General features: G+C 37.5%; 1 protein-coding gene across 44 annotated transcripts in view; it reads right to left on the bottom strand.

The window, feature by feature from the left end:
* The window catches only part of NRXN3 (neurexin 3), a 1793247-nt gene that overhangs the window by 158844 nt on the left and 1613286 nt on the right, over window positions 1-21117 (bottom strand). The gene's annotated exons all lie outside the window — the stretch shown is intronic.

The raw sequence follows: 21117 nt of genomic DNA, 5'->3' as shown, positions 1-21117 counted from the left end.
TTATCAAGTTTTGACAACTCCTACTTATGGCAGAAAGAAGTGAAAGAAAATTATTTAAGCCCTGATGTCCAAAAGATATTCTTATTCCACTAATGTGGGCTTGGCATAACATTCCTATGTTAACATAACATACCTATGTGAAACAGGTAGAGTACTACAGATAGCTCTTTTGATCTTCTTTCCCCAGTCTTGTCTTATTTAAAAAAAGAGAATTTCAATGAAAATATCTAGAAAATAAATGTAATTATAAGTACAGTGATATAGCATATATAGACTTTTGAACACCTACATTTTATTGCTACTACAAAATGCTGACTTTGAGTATTTACATAATCCCTCTCCTGTACCTTCTTGTGAGAGAACCTTCCCAAATAAGCATTCATTCATCAAGCTGGTTAGGGATACTTCTTCTAAGCATAAAATATCTATCTCATTAGCTTCAAGGCTCAAACATAATGCATTTAACTGCTAACATGCCTCCTTTTTCCTTCCATAACTGTTAAATCACCCCTGGATGGTTTCTCTAATTAGGACAAACTTGGAAAGTAATGTTGTGGAGATACACCCTTAACGAATATGCTTCATGTAACAAAATAATGAAGCCATGCTTCGGGGACTGTTCTATCTCACCAACCAACCTCACATGGCTCTACCAGAAAGTAGTGAACTGGAATTCATTACTTTTGATTCCTAGCCTTGATTCATAATGGGGAACTTCATAGCAAATAACCAATATTAAAAAAAATGAAATACAAATCCTTAAACAGGTGGTTTGGAAGCAATCTATAAAGAAGCCTGAAAGCCATAAGGGATATAAAGTTTGAATATGGTGTCAGATCATGTGAAGGGAGGCATGCCGTGGCATTTTAATCATAGGAATGTCTCTATATAGGAGTTATTATTGACTGAGAAAATTCCACATCTGACTGAAGTAGAACCTGTGTTCAATGGGTGGGAGCATTAGGATAGAAAAAAGTAATAATCAGAGATATTTGCAAGCTTTCCTGTTCACTTCTCCTGGGAACAAATTATTCTCAGAAGCTGACTCATTATCTTCACTACCCAGGGATTTGTATGTGAAACAACAAAACAATTCCCATGGAAGAGTCATCAAGCGATTCTGCTTCCGGTCTACATTATGAGACCCTCCCTATCTGGCTTGCACAAAGCATAACATGGTAACATATCAAAAGGTATCATGCAATGAATAGAAAGAACAATTAACAGTTTGGGATTGCAATGCATAATTTAAAGTTTTTCTCAAAGTATCACTTCTCAGAGAAAATAAAAGAAAGGGGCAGGCAAGGAGGGACAGTGGAAGGCAATTTAACTTCTTGGTGCCTCAATTAGACCATAGTGAAAGAATGTGGTTATTCATGTTAACATAGCTACCAATTAGCAGTCATTATAATAGTCCTCACTGGTGTATCTGGATAGTGAGAACTCTATTAATCCAAAATAAAGTTGGGTAAATTTTCAGATTCTTTCATAGTAAAAGGACTTTGTGCTTTTCTGAGAAGAACCTACATCTTTAGATCTTCCCAACAGGTGATAGTTACCATAATGTGTGCCATTCATCCTTCAGAGTTTTAGCCACAAAAGAATACTCTACTGAGAAATGGTCATTGGATTGTGACACATTCACCTCGAACTTGTTCTATTACTTCGCATTTTCTGTATCTATCATTACTGACTACAATATTAAATAGTCCTATGGTAATGACCTTCATTCTACTTACTGTGGAAGACATTAGTCAAGTCAACAGCAAATATAAAGCTATATAGGCAGGACAAAATCAGAAAAAAATGAAATTCCAAATTTCCAGAATTTTATATTAATTAAGTAGCTGTATTTGTTTACTTCCTCCAAATACATAGGGCTCAAGGACCTCTGAAGCATCCTTGTATCTATCGTCGACTCCCTTTCCAATAGTGAACACTGACAGAAGCTCACTTTCTCATTCTGTTTTTGTCTCTATGTGTCTCTCTCTGTAATAAATACAGATTAATATTTATAAAGAATAGGCTTTCCCATCAACTTAAGCCCTTATCTTATACAATGGCACAGTCTTGAAGAAAAGATCACAGTGTTGGATAACCACTAAGTGACATGGTGGGAGGACAGCATAGCCACAATTCAACCTTTGACCTTTCTGAAGGCAAAACAGAGTCATTCTTCTCCACCTCAGCTTTAAAGACATTTAGAAAAAAGTTTTACGTTTTCCACACCAGGTTGAGAACATCTGGCATTGAGGACAGTGATCTTGCATACTGCTTAAAGTTGTGAAAGATGGAAGGTGATGTGGAAAACCAAACCGGTTTAAACTGCCACATTAACATTGTGCTTAGTCTCTTTTCATGTTCCTGTTGGTTTTTATTTTAAGTTATATCAAACATTAGTCAGAGCTGTTTTAGAAACATGTGCATGAGAATGAGTTCATTCACCTCGCGCTCTATTTGCTACACCCACTGAAGAGCAAACAACCTTCTAAGTATAAGAATGAATACGCAGGACTACTCTGAAAGCTGAACAAATCTCATTAAATTCATACACACTCTTAGCAAGTCCTTAATGACATTCATTGTACATTTCATATAGCAACCAGTATGAAAATTTAAATAAAGAATGAAATCTATTCTTTAACAGAAAGTGAAGTTGTACTCAGAAATATGGCCTTATGAACAGTAATGTCATAATGTCATTAAAAGGAGGCATATGTGCATTACTAATTAGACCAAAAAAAAAACTAATGACAGCCGATCTTAACCACGCTGAGAGATCTATAAGTTGCGTGAAGTGGTCTTCAAATAAATAGTTCTTAAATTGCTTATATAGATCTAATACTCACATGAAACTAGATTTTGGAGAAAAAAGTACAATTTTATTCTAGATAAAATACATTTATATGTGTCTGTCTTTGAATGCACCAATTTTTTAAAGAGGAATTGAAATTTTTATACAACTGGCCTCCTATTGTCATTTTCATTTGAACTATTGGCTCTATTATTAAATATTTCAACTCCTGGAGACTTGTAAAACATGCACTGTTGAATGACGACATTGTGAGGAACAGAGTACTCAGAGGTGAAACTGCTAAGGCCCAACTGGTTCATATACATAGCTCCAACATTAACATAGAACTACCTCACTTTCCCCAAATTTGTGTGAATCTATTTAAGAGATAAAGAAAAGGAGGCAGAAAATAATAAGACAAAGAAATTACACTGACTCTTGAATAGGTACCCAATATATATCTATCTCTATTTAAGGTGAGAACTTGAAATTTGTTAACAGTCCAAAGGAGTGTTAATTCTTTCAAGTGAAGAACTGAAAGTAGAACTCTTGTATAACACAGAAAATAATGTTCACAACATTATACCTACATTTATCAGTCTAAATACAAGCCTTATTCATTAGAAGTTATATTACTTTCCTCATGGCCATAATCAATACAGTATAAAAATTAAGACCATGGGTTTTGGAGACCAAGATGACTTCAAACTCTAACTTCATCATTTAGGAACTATGTGACCTTGGCCAGGTCACTTAGCCTCAGTTTTCTCTTGTTCCCATTTTATCAGAGAGCCTAGTATAAAATAAGGGGAGGTACAGTTTTTATAAAGCCACCTATGAAAGACATTCTAGTAATTTAAACACTTAATATATTTCAAGTCTTTTGTAATGGTCAAAGGGAAGCAAGGTGGTCTCCCAAGTCTCCGAATCTTATCAGACCTTCATTCAGAAAAGTCATATCCCATTTGATATCACAAAGGTTTTGCTGCAAAGATCAACAAACCACAGTAAAACAACCTACATGTATCCTAAGTCTCCCAGATATTGCTTTGTATATTTCTGTATCTTTTAAAATATATTCAGCTAACGCCATTTCCAAAATAAAGTGGGTTTCTAAAGCTACTGAAAGTGAAAGAGCAATTCAGGCATTGACAAATGGGATTTCTTGGTCCAGCCATAGGTAATGATGACATACTGCGGCTCAGCTGAGAAAGAGTGGCTTAAAGGTTCTGGCAATTTGCAGTAGGCTGGCAGAAAACGCTTTCTTGCAGGTGGACCATTAATACCACCTGAGATGTTGTCAAGCACGTGAACTTGCTAATAGGAATATCGTAACAACATTCATCTGTGCAAAATTAATGCCAGAGGAATGTTTGCATTTGGTTTACAGCCCTGGAATAAAGCAAGAAAAAGTTTCCTTTATTGCTTTGGTGACACTAAAAAATGAGACCATGGGTCTAATGAGCAGTCAAAGACTGAAGACTGTGTACTGGAGCCATAGGCAAAAGAAAATCGATGTGGGTAGGCTCAAGTAGTATGGCAGTTAAGAGGTCCTTGCCATGTCTCTGCCCCCAAAGAACACTTTGTGAATTTCAAACAAATACATGATTCTAAAGAAAAGCAACCCAGGGAGACTCCAAGCTTGGCCACTTTCCTGGCACTGACCCAGACCAACTCTTAGAGCCAAAGAGGGAGGTGGTGTGCCACCCAAAGGCCTCTACAATGTTTGCCCACTTGTAAGTGATGGATGGGCCTACACAATGAACTATAAAGTGCCTTTTGACCAAGGAGCTCCAAATGCAATTTTAAGCATCATCTCATTAATCCTCACTACAAACCTTTGGGGCTGAAGTAAAGAGAACTATTTATACGCTGTGAGCCTTAATCCTTTAGTGTGGCAAGGTAAAGAAATTAATCTCTTGGAACAGAAAACTGATCGGCTGGGGGAAGTGAATTAATAGACCCAGAGCACAAGGGCATTATTAAGTAAGGGGACTTTTTCAGACTTACTTAAGTGGTTCCTTGAGCTAGGGAGAAACACCTTTCCTAAATGACAAAATACTTAGCCCTGGAAAGCAGTGTGGATGGACAAAGCAAACCTTCATGTGGCTGACAGAGCTCACATATATCTTGTAGACATACTTCAAATGCAAAAATAATATAGATATATATGTTTTCATTTCCTTTCTACATCAAAGTTACAGTAAAGATCTACCTTTGTGAGGCCACACAAGTTGAACTATTCATACAAGGGTAGTTCAAACTTGAATGAAAATAGCATTACTTGTGGAATCAGACAAGGTTTGGGTCACATCTTTAAAAAAAAAAAAAAAAAGATTTATTTAATTGAAAGGCAAAGTTACAGAGAGGCAGAGGCAGAGGCGGAGAGAGAGAGAGGAGAGAGGTCATTCCAACTCCCCAGATGGCCACAATGGCTGGAGCTGCACCGATCCGAAGCCAGTAGCCAGAAGATTCCTCCAGGTCTCCCACATAAGTGCAGGGGCCCAGGGACTTGGGCCATTTTCTACTGCTTTCCCAGGCCATAGCAGAGAGCCAGATCGGAAGTGGAACAGCCAGGACTTGAACCGGCGCCCATATGGGATGCCAATACCGCAGGCAGTGGCTTTACCCACTACGCCATCGCACCGGCCCTGGGTCACATCTTATGTTAGAAATTTCTCAGTTCTGTGAACTTGGGCAATATACTTAATCTAGATAGTCTTTTTTCTTCATATGTTAGAAAAGAAGGAAAACGGAAGAGAAAGAAAACTCTATTTTGCAAATGCAGCAAAATTGCTGGAATTAGATGACATTACTTTGAGTAAAATAAGCCAGACACAGAAAGACAAATTCCACATGATGCACTTATAAGTGGGAGCTAAAATTCAAAAAAAAAAAAAAAAACTTAGAAAAAAGAAATGATTGTGTGTATATCAGTTTTGTTGCAAATACAGTGTGTTACCTAATTTTGCTTTAAGTTTTTGCTGAACAAGTTGATAGGAATTATATGTTACTACAGCACTAATGATTTTGTGATTATTTAAAAATGCTTCTTAATGAAGTTGAGCATCTTTTTTTACTTGATCAGGGCTTAAGCCATTGCCTATTTTCCTGCTGACATTTTTATTTATTTATTTTATTTGCTGAACACTTTATTTATCAGAGCCATTAAGCCTTTGACTATCATGTAACATAAAATGTTACCTCAAAAATAAATAATTAAAATATTTAAAATATCTACATTGTAATCATTTACCAATTAAGTGTAATAATGCAGGTAAAGACTTATCTCACGTGGAATGAGAAGAGAGAAATTCAGAATCTGATTCATTTAAATTCTCAAGACCCTTCCTTACCATACTTCTAAGGCTTCTATAATGAAATTTCTTTTTTACAACAGGAAAGGAGGTTTTGTATATGGGAGTGGTGGTGCGAAAGAGGGCAAGGAAAAGATCCCAGACCAGAGGGCCCTCCAGAACTGCTCCCAGTCTTGAGATTTTCCACTGAGCTCTGGTCTCTGTCCATGTTCTCTCATTGGTGTATCTACAGACATTGAATCCTCATGTCCAAGTATGTTACACGTTAGGGGATGGAGATGGGGACCATGCTAGAGACATAACCCTTGGGTTCTATGTTCAACTATTTAAATGACCTTGACTTTTGCTGCTGGAAGAATACACATGTTTTGTGAGTACATATGTTAACAGTGAACTTTTCTTTCACATTCTAGTCATAAATTAAAGAACCATTCCTGTTGAAGTCCAATTATACTAAAAATCACTTATAATAATAAAGCATTTATTAGCAAAGCCCAATCTTTCTCTGCATGTTGAGACCATTCTTAACTTTCTCCCTGAAGCTCAGTTCTTGTGTAATTTCTCCTCACTTCTCATCCATCAAGAATATGTTCAATCTCAGAGTGATAAAACCAAGCCCAGATGACTGAAACATCTTTATACACTCCCAATTTTAAGGGAATATTTTTCAAGCAATTTCTAATGGAATTTTTTAGTCTGATAGATGTATCTACAGCAATTCCTTCTTTAAGAACCAGTCTCAAAGATGACATGCTATAAATTAATAAAACAAAAATTGGCTATAAAATTTGCTTTACTTACTCACATGCTGTCACTTTATTCCTTTGCTCATTATTCTGGTTTTGCACAGAAATTAGACTAGTTGATTTTAATGTCTGGATTTTTGTCTAGTTCCTACTGCCTATGTCTTGGTGTGTTTTTAAGTTTCTTCACATACAGAATAGGAATACTAGTAACTACAACATGTGGTGGTTGTGAGGATTATCAGAGAATGTACATAATGATTGGACCAAGTATTTGGCACCTAAGACTTCATTATATAATTTGTTACTATTGTTATTATAGCAACAAGTACTTAACTCAAAAGCATTAAATTAAAAATTTGACACACTGAACAAGAATTATTTGCCTACAAAATTTTCAGGGTCAAGTATTTTGGAATTTCCTTTTATAATTCCTTCCAGATTTTACCCCACCTGCATTCCCCAGTCCAATTCTTCTTGTAATCATTTCCTCCTTGTTGCCAAAGCCACAGCTTTGCTCTGGGACTCACTCTCCCTGCGTTCCATGCATTCTCACTTGTCCACCCTTTGTGACTTGTGATCTCCATGTTTCTCTTCAGTCTTGTTGGTTTCTATCTACCCTTTTCCTTCCACCAAGTCCCCATCCCATCCCCATCTTCTTGTACTCTTCTAAGGTTTGGCTTCCAGTTCTAAGGAGATGATATCAAACTCAATGTTTTCAAAGCTAAACTGATAATATGTTTAACTTAGAAAAATTGCTCATTCAAGCATGCATGTGTATGGTCCTCACACAATTCGAAGGATAGGTAGATAGTTTGGGAGGACAATTTCATCCTCATGAGTAAGAAAGTCTCAATGACATTAACGTTTCTGAGGTTATAATAAATCTATTCTATAGCAATTATTCTGTTTAGGTCTTATGGAATCTTTGGTGTGTATATAAATTATATATCTTTTAGACCAACCTTGAATCCCATACCTGCAATTGAATACAGATGGTCCCCGATTTATAACACTTGGACTGATAATTTTTGACTTTATAATGGTGCTAAAGCAATTTGAATTCAGTAGAAACTGCACTTTGCAATTTTAATTTGGATCTTCACAGCTAGGAATATGCGGCATGATCCGCTTTCACCATGTTGGACAGCAGCAGTAGCTGCAGCTCCCAGTCAGCCCCTCAATCACAAGTGTAAACAATTGACACTCCACGGTGTACTGTGTTGCTAAGCTATGAAACTTGGTAGGTTACCTGTATTAAATGTATTTACTTTGTATGATATTTTCACTTTACCATGAGTTTATTTGGATGTAACCCCATCATAAGTAAAAGAGCATCTGTAATTTATTCCCAAGAGCTTTGAAAGTAAAAAATATCACTATTCAATGCACACCCACCCATAGCTTGATGATGACATTGGTTTCTAGCAGATGAAAATGTGATAAGAAAATGTTGATGTCTAGTTTTTTTTTATTCCTGGTATAAGATATCTCTCTTAGCTTTGTGACATTGATAAATTTAACAAGCATATATTTTGCAGATTCATTCTAATTCCTGATAATTTTACAGACTAGGAAAATTACAGTGTGCCTTTAAAATACGCAAATTCTTGGAAACTTTCCCACTGTAAGAGAGGGAGCTTGAATCTCCAACCTTGACTATCGGACTGATGTAGCAAGTTTATTCTAAAGAACTGAACATGATGAAAGTGACCATGTGTGGGTTTAGAGACAAAATCATTAAAAACACCGAATTCCTCCCTCTATTTTTCCCTTTTAGACTACTCACTCTGAGGAAGCTGCGTCATGTCATGAGGACACTTGAGAACCGTTCTAGAGATGTGTACATGGCAGGGAACAGAGTCAGAGAGGACAACAGCCAGACAGAAACAGCATAGGAGTAGCCAGAGAAGAACTGAGGTTTCCTGTCAACACCCATGTTAATGATAAATTATGCAATTAAATCTTGCTGGCCTGGATCCGTTTTGATCTCTTGTAACCCTGGTCAATATTTTGAATGACACTCATGATACTACCTTGAGCCAGAAGCACCCAAAAGAGTGGCTTGCCAAATTCTGATCTATAAGCACTGAAATAGTAAAAGCTACTTTCATTGTTTAAATTTACACCTAAAAAAGCAGGACACAGCAATATATACAGAAGAACCAGTGAGCTTCATCTGATGGAACGTGGGAAGTTCTCAAGATTCCTTCATAGCTGTCCTATAGTGCATGCCTGTAGGGAGATGAAGATATGTAGAGGACAGCACCTAAGAGCTCACAGGGAGGCCCCAGCCTCCTGAATATTGGGCATGGCTGTAGACCTGCTTCTGCCTAAGCAGACCTTGTGAAGGCAAACCTTCCTAAATGGCACCCAGCTGCAGTATGCAGAAGGTTACTGGGTTATTGTTGGGTATTGCTTTAAGGGGAAATCCTTATCATACTTCAAGGGCATGGAAAATGAGACGAGAACAACATAAACCCTGGAGCACCATGCACTTTTACTTCCCACCATAAATAAAGACGTCACCCGATGCTTTCCTCCCTTGCTTGTGCCTGCTGGTAATTCTTTTACTCTGATTAACCAGGTGTACATTCCTGATTATTATGTTACTTTTTCAACCCTGGACTAAAAATGAAAGATGCCAGCTGGAGCTATCCGGCAGTGCTCTTCTGATGAAGGCACCCATGTCCTTGCTCGTCATTTTGAAACTCTGCAAAGATACATGTTGCACAGTACTTACAACAGTATCCCCATTGGCCAGTTTTCTAATGCCATTCACTTGAAATTTATGCTAGTTTAGTAACCCTTGCTATGGTGAGCCAATGCCAGTCCTCAGTCGAATACAAAAGAATGCATAGAAATGAAATGAATATCTTCTGATTGGATTGATGTTTTCAGCCCTTGTTTATACTCCTGTGGAACTGTGGTCTTCCTATTTTTCACTTGTTGAATGTTGGTTGATGGTATGTTAAGCCTGTGATTATACGGTGGATTGAAATTATGTTCCTACTGATAAAGGGTTAATATCCAGCATCTATAAAGAGTTCAAGAAACTCAACTACAACAAAACAAGGGGCAAAGGACTTGAACAGGCAGTTTTCCAAATAGGACATTCAAATGGTCAACCGATACATGAAAAAATGCTCAGGATCACTAGCCTTCAGGGAAATGCAAATCAAAACCACAATGAGGTTTCCCCTCACCCTAGTTAGAATGGCTCTCATACAGAGATCAAAAACCAACAAATGCTGACAAGGATATGGGGGAAAAGATACCCTAATCCACTGTTGGTGGGACTTCTGCTATGGAAGTCAGTTTGGAGATAACTCAGAAATCTGAATATAGACCTACCATATGACCCAGAAATCCCACTCCTGGGAATTTACCAAGATAAAATTAAATCAGCATATGAAAGAGCCATCTGTACCCCCATGTTCATTGCAGCTCAATTCACAATAGCTAAGATATGGAATCAATCCATATTGATCGAATATATCAATGTCCATCAACTGAAGACTGGATAAAGAAATTATAGTATAAATACACAATGGAATACTATTGATTAAAAAATGAAATCCTGTCTTTTGCAATAAAATGGATGTAGATGGAAACCATTATACTTAGTGAAATAAGCCATTCTCAAAAAGACAGATATCATGTGTTTTCCCTGATCTGTGGTAACTAATAGAGTACCTAAAATGTGATAAATTGGAGTGAAATTGGCATTTTGAGTATCCATGACTGTTTACAGCCTTTTACTGTTGGGGAAAAGTGTTTTTTAATTCATACTATGTGTTTAACTCTTTACTTAGCGTAGGGTTAATCTTATGAGTATAAAGTAAATTAAAAATAGATCTTTGTAAAAATTAAGAGTGGGAATAGGAGAGGGAAGAGGAAGAAGAATGGGAGTGTGGGCGGGAGGGGGGTGGTGTGGAAAGTTTATCATTTTGTTCTTAAATCTGTGTATAGGAAATACATGAAATTTGTATACCTTAAATAAAATTTTAAAAAATTACATTTCTTCAAAATTAAAGAATGAAAAGAAAGGAAGGAAGGAGGGGAATTAAGGGAAGAAATGAGGGAGAGAATTTATCGTGTTAGAATTATACCTATGAAATACATGAAATCTCTTCTCTGTATATTAATAAAAATTAAAACAAGAAAAATTATCAACAAAAATTTAATAAAAGAAAATAAATAAATATGGTTAAAGGATTTTTTCCTTTATTTATAACATCTTATTGAAATACAGAATATGTGAAGAAATGCTCATAAGTATTGAGACAGATGCGTGTTTGGACTCTGATCACCCTCATAACCTGTATCAAAATTAAGAACATTGCTAGTGAAGACTCTTCACTCTTCTGTCACCTTTCCATTTCTTTCTTCTTTTTTTTAAATGGGTACAGAGTGTATTTTCATTTATATAGTATGATTCAGTGAAGCAGTATTTATAACTTAAGCAAAGACTTTCTTGTTTTATAATTAAACCAAAAATAATTTCTGGAAGTTGAATTCACCGGGACTTTTAGTGTATAATTTGAGAGAAGGGGCCTACAAAGTTAACACTGCGAATGCCTTGAAGATCATCTAAGAAATAGAGTTCCCTTATTTTGATGTTTCTCAAACTTCCTCAGAGTGTCACTGGGAATAGGACTCTTAGCATAAGCAAGTATCAGACAGTGTAGATTTTAAACAACCCTCTTTTCACAAAGGTATTAATTAAAGAATTGTCTATATTTCTATTTGCTAAGTTGCATGGTATTTCCAAGGCTTTTCAAAAAATAAATCTGTTGGCTGCCACGCATCAGTTAGTATAAGATTCAAAGGTCAGGTATATAGGATTGCAATGTGGTACAAGAATCAAAATTCTCCCATGAAGAAACGACCTCAGGAAATGCAGCATTCTTGAATTCATATTCATATCTTGAATTCATACAATGCCTCGTTAACTCTACTTGGCAAATTAATTCAAACTGATTTGTTTGGGTAAACTGCAGCATGGCCTTAAATCTGGCTGCAGGATAATGATAAACAGTACTATGTTGAGCTCAGGAAAATGTCTAGAGAAAAAGAACAGATCAGCACAGGAGCTGTTTTTTATAACATAACTGTCCTTTAAAAAAAAAAGACAAGAAATGTAAAGAAAGAAGAATGGATCCTATACAAATATAACACACTTTATAAATAATTGATACATCATTCAAACAAGGACAAACAAAATATATGAAAGAATACAAAAAGAGTATATAACTAAGAATAAAATTATTTTAATATGATTTTATTTTTTTAAAGGCGATTAATTCAATGGAAGGTACATGATGAAAAATAATGAGAGAAAAGAAAAAATAACGAAGTCTTATGACAGGAAGAGCTGATATAAATTTCAAAATTCCATTTTCTAAAGTAAACAAGGGACAATTTCTCAATGAACGTCACTCATTGTTAGCTTCATTTTAAGATCTGAATTTAGAGTTGAGAAGGGAAACATGTATTATGGAAATTCTGATAATCACAGCCTTTCTTCTCTTCCAGGGTGTTACATTTAAAAATAGCTTCAACTCCATTACGAGAGCAGTACCCCTTTGTGATGGGACTACTTCATTCTTCCCATGAAAGGCTGAATCTATTTCTCCACCTCTTGACGTTGAGTAGGTTGCCAGACTTGCTTTGGCATATGGGGCATTAGCAAACTTCCGAGGAGTGGAGACTTTAACAGCTTACGTATGTTGGTGCTGGCTCTGACATTCCCATACAAAGAAGGGCAGTCTAGGCTCTTCTCACATGAGGAGAAAAGCTCAGTCCCACCATCTGAGGTCCCCGACCAGCGAAGGAGGCCATGAGGCATTTAGCCCCATCCACGCCAGCCTCAAACAGATAAAACACCCTCATGAGCCAGGAAAACAAGCTAATAGATAACAACACTTTGGAGTGGTTTGTTACGGAGCAGCGCTACATAATACAGCCCAGAAAGCAGGCAACCCCAGAGGGTTAGGACAGCGGAAAGTGGGTGAATGAAGCAACCTCCTGTATGCTCATTTCCTTCAATGTCTAGCAGGAGGAGGGAGCAGTCAAAGGAGCTTTTGTGGCAAAGGCCTTTGCAGTCCTGGATGGAGATAGGGAGACTGGGCTGCTGTGACCTATCCTCAATGCTGTTTTGCTTTCTAAGGAAGGAAGTACCAGATCCAAGAGAAAGGATGCAATTACGAAGCCCTGGAGAGGTGAAGTAAAGCAAAGGTTCAGGGAGGTAGGACAGGGCAGGGTAGCCTGCGATGGCTCAGGTAGTTGGGTTTCCGCTCCATGTGGGAAACAGATTGAATTCCTGGCTCCCAGCTTTGCCTGGCCCATCTGGCATTTGGAGAGTGAACCAGTGAATGGGAGCTCGCGCTCTCTCTCTCTCCCTCTCCCTCTCACACACACACATGTGCGTGCACACACACACACACACACATGAAACAATAACCAAACACCTAACATTCTAAGAGCAGAGCAAATCAAGCAACTTGTGTTCTTGCTGAGGATGAATGATTACTGCTCTACCTATATTTAGAATAGAAAGTATTTTCTGTTACACTCCCTACTAACACAGAACAATAAAAGCAAAGAAGAACATTGAATTAAAGACCAAAATAAGACAAAAAACATTTCTGCCTCAAGACCGTGGCTTTTAAAAAGCAGGCACTGCCTCTTCAATTCTTTTTTCTTAAAGTTTATGGATTAGCAAAATGCAGATTTTATAAACTCATTTAGAATTCATTTAGCAGGGACTTAATTTCTGGTTTTAGAATGGTATTATGTTAGCAAGTGAGTAACAGCTGAACTCTACAGAAAAGCATCAGAAATGATCAAGATCTAGGGACTAATAGGTTAAGGAATGATCAAGGACAACTAACGCTGTTAAATGTTCTGACTGACAATGCAAAAAACAGGATTGCCAATCATTAAAAATACAATGGCTAATGCAATAATTCAAATATTATTTCATATTGCAAATGTGATGGCCAGATAACATTTTCTAATGTTATAGCTTTTCATAAATGACTTTTAAGAAAGTGGCCAATGCTTATGTACAGTTTTCCACACATTTAAAAATATTTATCTGGCACTAGGGTCTGTTACATTGCATTGCAGTTTTTCAGGTATTTCTTTTCTTATAAAATTACAATCACCTTAGAAGCAGATTTTCAAAGTCTTTTCACAACACTCTACTTCCAGAATGCTCTCATCAACATCCAGTGACACCCAACATTGACACATCCTGAGTGCTCGAGAATATTCATGATATTGACAGCTATTACCACCTCAAAAGAAACAGGTGTCCCGAACCAAACAAACAATTAAAGTTATTAGGTTTGAGGATTAAAATTATCACTGAAGTTCTTATAACCTTTGAAAACCCACATATAGACAAGTAAGTACAATAGTAATGCTTCATCTTTTAGTCATTTAATACAAGACATTTAATGTATGATATGAAATCATACTAGTTGAGAAATATGTCTAAAGATTATAGGCTATTTTAAATGTAAAGATATTCATTGAGTATTTACCATGCACTAGCACAAGTGCAATACTTTTTGTATTTATTCAGTGATTTGTAAATGTGTGATGTATGTATGTGTATATATTGCACAGAAAGATTTTATAAATATCTTCAACAAAAGCAAGCTTTTGTTTGTTCTCCATGTACCTGTAAGAAATACGTATCCATGATTTAAAGAAATGACAAAGAATAATTTCAATGGATGCCCTAGTAATAACAAAGTTGAATATAATTCAACAGAAAAAGGGCCAAAGAGAAGAACTCAGACAGATCTATTCTCTTCATGGAAGAAAGACAAATTCTACCATCTGTAACATTTCAAATTAGACTCATAAAATTAGACTGGTCCATATTGTACAGAAATTTCTGAACCAATCACAGAAATGGACTAGGTGACCTACTATTTTCACCATTTTAATTGCAAGGCTCCTTTGAATTTCACTCTTTCAGAAACCTGCTTTTATCTTTGCAATAATGATCCACGAGATTAAAAGACGGCCTTTGAGTGACTTCATGTGCCTGCTCAAGTTCCTGCAGCATCTATTGATGTACCATTGCTGTCTTGTCAAAAAGCACTTAGAACACTACTAACTATGGTGGGTAATTAGGACAAGATGAGGCTGGTGAGCAGAGAGCATGCAGGTTTCAGGGTTTCAGGTTTTTATTTGTAATGACGAGGGACGGTGCTTTATTCCAGCCATGTTTGAATCCTCTCAAATGTCTAGACTTTGAACAAGGGCAGAAATTCCCCTTCTTACCACAACCCAGGCATGCTATCCAAAGATTCACTTTGTGACTCAAGAAGAACTTAGACACAGTAAGTAGCAAAAAGTATGTAGATATCCTCCTTCTTTAATAGTTGTACTGAAAAGTTGTCTGACTGAATAATGGTTAACTACTATTATCCGGTCTCTAACACAGACACGCATGGAGATGGATGATAAATAAATACTTTGAGAAGAACTGGAGCAGTCTCTATAAACAAGAGGGCTGATATTGGGATGAGCCCCAAAGTCAAACGGGATTTCATCCTGTCCTACGTTTGCAAAAGTAGTCAGAGCTGAAAGTTCACCGTGCTCAAACTCTTGGTCCCTATAGCCAACAGTTTACCTGTTTTCCATAGTTGCAGGGACCAGTGTTGGGGTGGCAGGCACTGGAAGAACAGAGGTACAAGGTGGAACAAAACAAAGAATCAAGACAGGAAGAAAGAGAAACACAGTACACTTACGTGGATTGTTCTACTTGGCCACAATTTTAAAGAAACTATAACTTGATAAAAAGACAGATATAGAGTCATAGAACCACAGAACAAGCTGGATTTACCTACTGAAAAGCTCAATAATGTTTTGTCCTATGTATTCATCAGAGACATCTATAAACACTACCTCACTTCAACCAGATCCTTAGGAATATGGGCCTGGAACAAGTGTCTTAGATGACTTGGATGTAACTACTGAGAATGGAAGCAACAGTAGAGATAACCTGCAAAAGTATGAGATCAGGGATGGACTAGCACCTCACTCGGTTCTGCTGATGATTCATGAACGGGTCTATTACGAGCCTTTCAAAATCCCCTTGAGGGGCCTGCTTGGAGCCCAAAGCTCTATATGCCCACAAAGGGCTAATGCCACAAAACTATGAGATTTTGCTTGGTTTGCCTCCTCTAGATGAGCTGAATTGCTACTTGAGACTAACATTTTTTTTCTTGACTTCAGTTTTCCCTATATATATTCTATATATATATTCCCTATATATATATATATATATATATATATATATCCCCTATATATATTCCATGTATTCATTTTGAAAGTCTGGAAGCATTTTAGTTCCACTTTACTTTTTAGTTTTAGTTCTACTTTAGTTCTTCACTTGAATAAATTCTTATTTCACTTGAAACAGCCAGCAACTCACAACAGTTTTGTATAGGTTTAAAAATGAAGTAATTGGTTTTCCCAAACCTTATCTGTCTCAGAAGACCTTAGATTTATTCCTATTTCCCATTTACAACTACATCAGATTTATATTTATTTTTCTAACTTTTGTTGATGCCTAAATCCTCTTCCTCCCTTTTATCATTTTGCCTAACTAAACTGGGAAGTCCATCTTCTCAGACCAATACCATCTCATCATTATAAAAATATATTAATAAAATAAGAGGTATTGCTTTAATGAAGAAAAATTTCCCAGTTAAATCCTCAGAATTTTCAATGGTAAATTATTTGGTATTTGCTTTTTGTCATAAACATGAACTTCTTTCCAGTCAGTGTTTATAAATAAGTTCCTCATCTTGGCGAATATCTTTTTGTATACAAGCAGACAATGAAGTCAGAAGTCTTATCATCTTGGCCTGTGCCGCAGCTCACTAGGCTAAGCCTCCGCCTGCAGCACCGGTACTCCAGGTTCTAGTCCTGGTTGGGGTGCCGGTTCTGTCCCGGTTGCTCCTCTTTCAGTCCAGCTCTCTGCTGTGGCCTGGGAAGGCAGTAGAGGATGGCCCAAGTGCTTGAGTCCTGCACCCGCATGGGAGACCAGGAGGAAGCACCTGGCTCCTGGCTTTGGATCAGCACAGCACACCGGCCGAAATGCTCTGGCGGTAGCGGCCACTTGGGGGGTGAACCAACAAAAGGAAGACCTTTCTCTTTCTCTTTCTCTCTCTCACTGTCTAACTCTGCCTGAAAAAAAAAAAAAAAAAAAAAAAAGCCTTATCATCTCAACACGATGGTGCAGTGTAACATTTAAGTGACTACAATATGTGAATCCTTAGAAAAAATGAGTAACAAGACTGTGATCGCCCTGTTGGAGTTACAGGGATCCAACTCTGTGGGGACACACTTTCTGTTCTGCTCATGAGGACTTTGATTGTTGATTGATAAGGTCGTTGTAGTCAATAGTGAGATGAGCAAAATGTGACACGACCACTGTTGTATAAAGAAAGGCTGTGGTGCCTTAGTTGGATGTTTAATTTAAAATTCTCCTACTGTATATATTCAACATGGACAATGTGATGTTTCCATTCAATTATCTTGATATACATAGAAATAGTGAAGGGATGACTACAGTCAAACAAAGTGACACACTTCCATCTCATAGTGACTGTACTTTCCTCCTATGTGGTAAGAGTATCTGAAATCTACTCCCTTGGCAAATTTCCAGCATACATTAAAATATTATTAACGATCATTCTCACATTGTATATTAGATCTCTAGACTTATTCATCCTACATAAATGAAACTGTGTACAGATAGAAAAACACTGGATGATGTCATTTATATACGAAATTTCAAAAAAATCAAATAGAGCAAGCTATCGATCTCTTTGTAATTCCTGCAAATAAATAAATAAATCTTAAAAAATATAATTTTGTCCTATGTCTATTTTCTTGATCCCTGGTAACCACTCTTTTACTCATTATTCAATTGTTTTGGAAGATTTGTTTGAAAGGCAGAGTTACAGAGAGAGAGAAGGAGATCTTTTTCTGCTGGTTCATTCCACGGATGGCTGCAATAACTGTCTGGGTCAGGCTGAAGCCATGAACCTGTAGCTCCATCTGGACCTCACATGGTGGCAAGGATCCGTGAACATGAGCCATCTTCTGCTGCTTCCCCAGGCTCACTAGCAGTGAGCTGGACTGGAGTGGAGCAGCCAGGACATGAACCCATGGCCATATAGGATGCTAGCATCACAGGCGACAGCTTTACCTGCTATGCCACAATGCTGGCTCCAAGAAAATGATTTTTAAAAATTTAAACACATGCATGCTTGTACATATAATATACCTATAAAAACTCCTATCCTGGCTTTTTACTTTTTTAGTAACATCAGACTCTAAAACATCTAAAACTCAATACAGGAAGTAGGCTGAGCCACATCTAAGGACGGTCACTGTCACGGCAGCCGATCAATGGTGGAGCTGGAACAGCAACACAAGGAGGAAGCTCTCAGCAGCAGGACAAGCAGACTGAGAAAATCAAGCGGATGCTCTCTGGGACTTGGAAGCTGGGCATATCACGGAACAGGAAGGAGAAAAGATAAATGCCAGGCATCAAGGGCCACCAGGGCAGCCGAACAGTGGTTAATAAAAACCCATGAAAAGTATTCAGCTTCACACAGGAGACACAGAAAAACTAATTTGGATCACCACAGCTTATAGTCACTAAGCAGAAGTAATAGAACTAGAGAAATAATGCTTTCTCTTTTTAAAATACATTTTTATTTTTATATTTGAAACAGAGGGAGGGAGGGAAGAAGGGGAAGAGAGGGAGAGAGAGAAGGAGGAGGGAGAGAGAGGGGGAGAGAGAGGGGGAGAGAGACGGGGAGAGACAGAGAGAGAGAGAGAGAGATTTCCCATCTGCTAGTTCACTCCCCAAAAATGACAGCAATAGTCAGCACTGAGTCAGGCCAAATTCAGGAATAAAAAACTCAATCCAGGACTCCTGTGTGGGTAGCAAAGACCCAAGTACTTGAACCATTACTTGCTGCCTCCTAGAGTGAGCAAGACAGGAAACTGGGTCAGAAGCAGAGCCGGGACACAAACCCTGACACTCAGATGTGGGACGCATACTTCCCAAGTGCTGTAATTATTTATTGCTGTGCCAAATGCTTGCCCTGAAGTAATGCATTTGTTTATCCTTATCAAATCTTGATCTAAGCAACATATGATGTAAGTGAAATGCAAACAGTGAGTCTGACCCTGATGCGTTAAGAAGATGGTATATATTTGGTTTTCTGGTTTGCTATTTTTCAGTGGAGTCAGGAGGACGGCTCACTTCTGTGTCCCTCCATGACTGCACCGAAGCAATTTCACTCTAGAGTGTACAGCACTCTGCTGGGCAGGACTATGCCCTCTGTCTTCGTGGATTTAATACATGCACTTACAGCCTGTTTTGCTCCCTTTATTCCAAAGAGAGATAAATCAATACAAATAAATGGAGCTAATAGATCCATAAAAACAAAGCTGGAGGCTTTAAAATATTCATGATCGAAATCAGGAATCCCCCCAAACAACAAAGGGACATTGGTGACTCATCATGGCTGAGTTTTGTAAATCAAGTGTTATTAGAATACAGCTGTTGCATTCATCTAGGTACAGTCTGACAGCTTGTGTGCTGAAGTATTAGAGTTTAATAATTGCAGCAAAAATCTTACACCTACTATAAACTAATATTTGTAAAATATGTAAATGTAATAAAAATGTGTTTATACAATATTTATAATATAAGTTTAAAAAGCCTGTATTTATTATTTGGGCTTTTAAGGAAAAGGTTTGCTGAAACTTGATGTAAATAAAAATATCAGTGTCTTCCTGTTTACATTCATGGCAGGTAAGAACTTGTCACCTATTCTGTGCAACACTGGGGCAGGCATCTTAAGCTCTCAGGAACTTAGTTTCCTCATGTCTAAAATGGGAAAATTATATACCCATTCCCAGGATGCTGTAAGAATCCAATAACATATGCTGAAAAAGTGTTATCTACTATTACATAATATAATGCCCCTAAAATCCTTTAGGGAAGGATGGATTATGGTAGCCTCATTCATATCACTCGGACTGGTAGCTTTCTGACAGTTGTACATGCCTGGAATGAAAATTTCACCACTGAATTCTGAGAAAAACCACATTGCTATCATGTGATGAAAATGAGAACAAATCTAGTTCAATTCAATGTCAAGGCTGGCAGTTTCGCCTCAGCAGGACCACCTTTCTAGTAAATGTTCAGTGGTGGGATTACAGAGCATTCTACATTGACTGTGATGTGGGAGACAACCAAACATTTGCATGTTAATTTACATCTATCAATCACACACATCTATGCGCTGTATATATTGCAAACTGAATATCCTGGAAGGCAGATGGAAAAGTGAGATAAGAGAAGGGGACTGGGATGTTGGCAAACAAATCTCTGAGGAGTCCCAGTGCTGGCTCTGGAACAGCAGTGAATACGTTCTGCTTCCCTCAGCCTTGGTTTATTCAGGTTCGTGAATACTTCTGTCCTGAACTACGCTAAATGAAATAATGTACATGGAAAGCCAAGACACTCTGGAAAAAAAAAAAAAAAAAAAAGACCTAAATGAAAGATCTCTGTGAGTGAGACCCCAGTGGAAAGAACAGGCCATCAAAGAAGAAGGTACCTTTCTCTGAAGGGAGGAGAGAACCTCCACTTTGACTATGACCTTGTCTAAATAAGATCGAAGTTGGCGAACTCAAAAGGCTTCCATAGCCTTGGCAACTCATGACAAGAGCCTAGGGTGATTACTGACACCATAAACAAGGTGTAAATTGTTAAGTCAACAACAGGAGTCACTGCGCACTTACTCCCCATGTAGGATCTCTGTCCTTAAGGTGTTGTACAATTTGAATTAATGCTATAACTAGTACTCAAACAGTACTTTACACTTTGTGTTTCTGTGTGGGTGCAAACTGTTGAAATCTTTACTTAATATATAGTAAATTGATCTTCTGTATATAAAGATAATTGAAAATGAATTTTGATGTGAATGGAATGGGAGAGGGAGCAGGAGATGGGAGGGTTGCAGGTGGGAGGGAAGTTATGGGGGGGGAAAGCCATTGTAATCCAAAAGCTGTACTTTGGAAATTTATATTTATTAAATAAAAGTTAAAAAATATATGACACATATCTATTATATTGGTTACATTGTAAGTGTATGTTGCCATCTATTGTTGTATGTACCTAGAGAATCAGAACTTATTTGCATTG

Source organism: Oryctolagus cuniculus, chromosome 20, assembly GCF_051225735.1.
Source record: "Oryctolagus cuniculus isolate XC-2025 breed Fujian yellow rabbit chromosome 20, ASM5122573v1, whole genome shotgun sequence".
NCBI lineage: Eukaryota > Metazoa > Chordata > Mammalia > Lagomorpha > Leporidae > Oryctolagus > Oryctolagus cuniculus.
This window is presented reverse-complemented; position numbering and strand designations above follow the sequence as displayed.